Source organism: Jaculus jaculus, chromosome 8 (assembly GCF_020740685.1).
Source record: "Jaculus jaculus isolate mJacJac1 chromosome 8, mJacJac1.mat.Y.cur, whole genome shotgun sequence".
NCBI classification, from domain to species: Eukaryota; Metazoa; Chordata; class Mammalia; order Rodentia; family Dipodidae; genus Jaculus; species Jaculus jaculus.
In genome coordinates this window covers 12827302-12833301 of record NC_059109.1, presented here as the reverse complement: position 1 = coordinate 12833301, position 6000 = coordinate 12827302, and the positions used below count along the sequence as shown (strand labels likewise).

The 6000-nt window shown below is 48.0% G+C and overlaps 1 pseudogene; it reads right to left on the bottom strand.

Moving 5' to 3' along the window:
• Positions 1-353: 353 nt before the first annotated feature.
• Positions 354-1853, bottom strand: LOC123462920 (annotated as a pseudogene).
• Positions 1854-6000: the final 4147 nt, after the last annotated feature.

Genomic DNA, 6000 nt, shown 5'->3' with positions numbered 1-6000 from the left:
GCCCTGTGTCCTGTCTTTTTTCTCGTCTAGTTTCACCATAATTTTCTGTACTTTATTTATATTCATCTGAGTTTTAGATTTAAATTTTATCTAATTTTTCTGCTTAACTTTATCTTAATTACCTCTACTTCATTTGTTTGGTTTGTTTTTCAAGGTAGTGTCTCGCTGTAGCCCAAGATGATTTGCATGTAACTCACTCTGTAGCTCCAGGCTGGCTTCGAACTCACTGTGATCCTTCTACCTCTGCTTCTCTATTGCTGGGATTAAAGGCAAGCTCTTGGCTTACTCCTAATTTTTTTTTAAATTTTTTAAAGGATTTTTATACTATATTTAAAAAACCACAAAACAAAAAAGGGATCAATCAACATATATCTTAAAGTCCATCCAAGAGTCTCTCAGTATCCAACAGCCAGGAAGGCTGATGCCTCTGTCATTGCTCAGTGTGCAGTTCATTAAGGAGAATCGGAGATGGCTCTAGTTCTTAAAATCAAACTTGCTCTGCCAAATCCAAGACCCTGAATTTATCCAAATTGTAGAAACATGCTTTTACCACCCGTCCACCAAAATACCTCCCGTTCAGATCAACAACAGCTTTAATTGCTGACTCAACTCTCTCAAATTCTAAAAATATCCGCACTGCTTCATCATCAGGGGCGCCAGGAATTTCAAATATCACACATTTTCCAACTTTGCCATATTTTTCACATTCCTCCTTTGTTTCAACTTCCAAGTCTTCACCTACCTCTCCAGCACCAACCATGTTCCTTAGCAGGACCACTTTCGTAGGACACTTCAGTATTTCAGTTAATGGATTTGAATCCGACTTCTTGGATGCATCCTGAGACTCGCCCTTCTCTGCGGCGTCACCCACAATGATCTTGCCGCCCCGCTTGCTGGTCTTCTCCACCGACAGAGCTGTGCTCAACCCTTGCTCGTGCTTGCCCAGGCCCTGGCCTTCCCGGAAGCCGTCTTTCTGCATGATCTTGTGCGCTACTGTGCCGCCCATGTTAGCCAGGAATGAGTTGATGGGCCCAGTTGGAGATCGTGGTCTATCAGGCTCCTCATATACCGGCGGAGGAATAGCAGCTTTAGAAGACTGTGATCGAGGTCTTGAGTCTTCTTCACAGGGGAAATCACGGGGCAGCTCCTTGTCTTTCTCTACAAGAGACGTAGGTGGGGCAATGGCAGCTCCTCCCATACTTCTTTTCCTTCTCTCTCTCTCTCTCAATCTCTCTCTCTCTCTCGTAATCTTCATCTTCATCAGAATCTGGGTCTGCTCGCCTTGAAAATCCGCTAGCTTCATGCCTGTCTTTACGCCTCTTTTCCCTTTCTTCTATTTCCTTCTGCCTTTCCAGCTCCCGCTGCCTCTGTCGCTCTTCTCGTTCGCTTCACTACTTTCTCATAATCATTAGGAAGCATAGGATCATACTCATCAGCTAAGGGAATCAGAACTCCCCCTGCAGAAAACCCGCTGGGAACGGGGTCCTTCAGCCCGGCTGCTACGTGTGTGTGTGGGGGGTGTGTCCACAATCTGAGGAGCCACCTCGCTTTAGGTCAATGACTGGGGCAAGGACTGTACTTTGTTTTGTCCTTTGGCTCTTGGCCTGGGTGAGAGCCGCCTTCTTCACCTGCAGCTGGGACTGCAGGAGCTCGAAGTTCTTCGACCAGCCTTCCGTCTTGGAGTCGCTGGTCTCCACGCCCAGGTCATCGTACAGGGACATGTTCCTCTTCCGCTTAATTCTTTAATCCACTTGGGAGGCAGAGGTAGGAGGATCGCTGTGAGTTCAAGGCCACCCTGAGACTACAGATGAATTCCAGGTCAGCCTGAGCTAGAGCGAGACCACACCGGGCCTCCCGAGCCTCCCGAGCCCACTCTGCCCATGGCCCACTGCCTGCCGGAACCCGCCGCGGCGGCGCCGACCCTCCGCCGAATCCACACGGCGCCTTTTTTTTTTTTTTTTTTTTTTTTTTAATTTATTTGAGAGCGACACAGAGAGAAAGAGGCAGAGAGAGAGAGAGAGAGAGGGAATGGGCGCGCCAGGGCTTCCAGCCTCTGCAAACGAACTCCAGACGCGTGCGCCCCCTTGTGCATCTGGCTAACGTGGGTCCTGGGGAATCAAGCCTCGAAATGGGGTCGTAAGGCTTCACAGGCAATTGCTTAACCGCCAAGCCATCTCTCCAGCCCCCTACTTTGTTTTTGCATGTGTGAGTAGTATGTGTAGTGATGCACTGTGTGCAGGCTGAGGAAGATCACTGCTTCAGCCAGACAAGCATTGCTGTGAGTCTAACGCCTTGTTTCTACCTGAAACTGAAGGAAAACTGTTGGTCAGACTGGATGACCAGCAAACCTCAGCGATTTTCCTGACCCCCCCCCCCCCATCCAGAACTGGGATCACAGGAGTATGTTACTATATCTGGATTTTTATTTTTATTTTTTCTTAATTTATGAGAGAGAATGGGCACTCCAGGGCCTCTAGCTATTGCAAACAAACTCCAGATACATGCACCACTTATATGGATTCTGGGGAATCAAAGCTGGGGGCTGGAGGCATGGCTAAGGGGTTAAGGCATTTGCCTGCAAAGCCAAAGGACCCAGGTTCGATTTCCCAGGACCTGTGTTAGCCAGATGCACAAGGGGGCGCACAGGTCTGGAGTTCATTTACAATGACTGGAGGCCCTGGCGCAGCCATTCTTTCTCTCTCTATGTCTGTCTGCCTCTTTCTCTCTCACATAAACAAATAATTTTTTGTTGTTGTTTTGTTTTTGAGGTATGGTTTCACTCTCTTTGTCAATATAAATAAATCAAATTTTTTAAAATTTTTTTTGTTCATTATTTATTTATTTATTTGAGAGTGACAGAGAGAGGAGAGAGAGAGAGAGAGAGAGAGAGAGAGAGATTGAGAACAGGCGCGCCAGGGCTTCCAGCCACTGCAGACGAATTCCAGATGTGTGCGCCCCCTTGTGCATCTGGCTAACGTGGGTCCTGGGGAACCGAGCCTCGAACCGGGGTTCTTAGGCTTCACAGGCAAGCGCTTAACCACTAAGCCATCTCTCCAGCCCTCAAATATTTTTTTAAAGCTGGGTCCTTAGGCTTTGTAGGCAAACACCTTTAGCTAACCTACCTGTCCAGCCTTCCATTAATTAATTAATTAATTTTGTTTGTTTTTGTTTTCTTGAGGTAGGGTCTCACTAAGCTGTAACCCCAGTGCTTGGGAGGTAGAAGCCAGGCAGAGGGATCATTTCAAGATCAGCTCAGCTATAAAGCAAGTTTGAGGCCAGCCTGGATGAGCTGCATGAGACCTTGTCTTAAAAACAACAACCAAGGGGGCTGGAGAGATGGCTTAACAGTTAAGGCGTTTGCCTGCAAAGCCAAAGGACCTCAGTTTGATTCCCCATGATCCACGTAATCCAGATACAGAAAGTGGCACATGTATCCGGAGTTTGTTTGCAGTGGCTGGAGGCCCTGGCATGCCCATTCTGTCTCTCTCTGTGTCTGTGTCTCTTTCTCTCTCAAATAAATAAATAATTTTTTGTTGTTTTGTTTTTGAGGTAGGGTCTCACTCTAGCTCAGGCTGACCTGGAATTCACTATGCAGTCTCAGGTGGCCTCGAGCTCATGGTGATCCTCCTACCTCTGCCTCCCGAGTGCCGGGATCAAAGGCGTATACCACCACATCCAGCCTGACATATACCTTTAATTCCAGCACTCTGGAGGCCAAAGCAGGAGGATCACTGTGAGTTCAAGTCCAGCCTAGGACTACAGTGTAAGTTCCAAGTCATCCTGGGCTACAGTGATACCCCACCTTGGGGGGAAAAGAAGCCAGGGGTGGAGGTAGCTTGCTGGGGATGTGGCTCAGCTGACGCTGCCTAGCCACGCCTAAAGCTCTGAGTCCTAGAGCTGAGGAAACTGGGTCTGGCGGCCCACACCTGTAACCCCAGCATTTGGGAGGCGAAGGCAGGATACAGGTTCAAGGTCATCCTCTGCTACATAGTAGGCTTGAAGCCAGCTTGGTCCTAACCCTAAAAACATAAAGCGGCATATTGAAAATATACAGAACTGGGCTGGAGAAATGGTTTACCAGTTTAAGACGCTTGTCTGTAAACCTTAAGGACCCAGGCTTGACTCCCCAGAACCCACGTAAGCCAGATGCACAAGGTGGCACATGTGTCTGGAGTTCATTTGCAGTGGCTGGAGGCCCTGGCACACCCCATTCTCTCCCTCTCATAAATAAAGGTAATTTTTAAAATTTTTTGTTTAGTTTTACTTATTTATTTGAGAGCGACAGACAGAGAAAGAAAGAGGCAGATATATATACAGAGAGAATGGGCACGCCACCAGCCACTGCAAACGAACTCCAGACGCGTGCGCCCCCTTGTGCATCTGGCTAACGTGGGTCCTGGGGAACCGAGCCTCAAACCAGGGTCTTTAAGCTTCACAGGCAAGCGCTGAACCGCTAAGCCATCTCTCCAGCCCTAGGTAAAAAATTTTTTTAAGGAAAGAAAATATACAGGACAGATTACAAATGGGAAGCTGGGTAGGGCTAAAGTAGAAGCAGATGTTAGAAAATTAGGCCAGCTCCAGGATGCCAACTGAACAACAAAACATGTTGCAATGGAAACCAGGGAAGCTGTTAGTATTAGAGCCTCCTGCCAAGCAATGGAAATGACCAGCAAGACCATCACTGTGTCTAAACTGGTATAACCAAATGTTCTCTTATGTTAAAAATGTATCCAGGGCTGGAGAGATGGCTTAGCGGTTAAGCGCTTGCCTGTGAAGCCTAAGGACCCCCGTTCGACGCTCGGTTCCCCAGGTCGCACGTTAGCCAGATGCACAAGGGGGCGCATGCGTCTGGAGTTCGTTTACAGTGGCTGGAAGCCCTGGCGCGCCCATTCTCTCTCTCTCCCTCTATCTGTCTTTCTCTCTGTGTCTGTTACTCTCAAATAAATAAATAAATAATATTAAAAAAAAAATGTATCCGTTGGGCTGGAGAGATGGCTGAGCCATTAAGTGCTTGCCTGTGAAACCTAAGGACCCCGGTTCGAGGCTCAATTCCCCAGGACCCAGGTTAGCCAGATGCACAAGGGGGCGCACACGTCTGGAGTTCGCTTGCAGTGGCTGGAGGCCCTGGCGCGCCCATTCTCTATCTATCTCTATCTGCCTCTTTCTGTTTGTCTCTCAACTAAATAAATAAATAACTTAAAAAATGTACCCATTGCATGCCTTTAATCCCAGCACTCAGGAGGCAGAGGTAGGAGAATTGCTGTGAGTTTGAGGCTACCCTGAGACTATATAGAGAATTCCAGGTCAGCCTGAGCGAAAGTGAGACCCTACCTCGAAAAACCAAAATAAATAAATAAATAAATGTACATATTATTGACAGCTTATAATCACAAAAACTAATGAATGACTGTCATAAGGCAAAATTCCTTTGTACTGAAAGTAACTATATACTGAACAGCTATTGCCAGCTTTTTTTTGTTTTGTTTTTCTAGATAGGGTCTCTCTCTAGCCCAGGCTGACCTGGAATGCACTACAGAGTCTCAGGGTGGCCTCGAACTCACGGCAATCCTCTTACCTCTGCTTCTCAAGTGCTGAGATTAAAGGCATGCACCACCACACCCGGCTTTGTTTTGTTATTTGAGGGAGGGTTTCACTCTAGCCCAGCCTGACCTGGAATTCACTACGTAGTCTCAGAGTGGCCTCAAACTCACAGCGATCCTCCTACCTCTTCCTCCCTGGGATTAAAGGTGCACGCACCATGCCTGGCTGCTACGGCCATCTGTTACCGAGCAGCTGGGACAACTCAGGAGAGAAGGCGAGGGCAGAGTCATCAGAGCCCCCTCCCCCACATCGCAGGTGACCTCTGCAAACAATGACACACGTGGTCTCCGGGCTTCAGGGGGAGATAAGAGGATGCAGAGTGGAGGTTGCTTCTTGGGAGTCTCCACCCTCTGTAAGCTTTCACCCTGAGACTGAGAGCAGAGCATCGGAGAGCAGAGC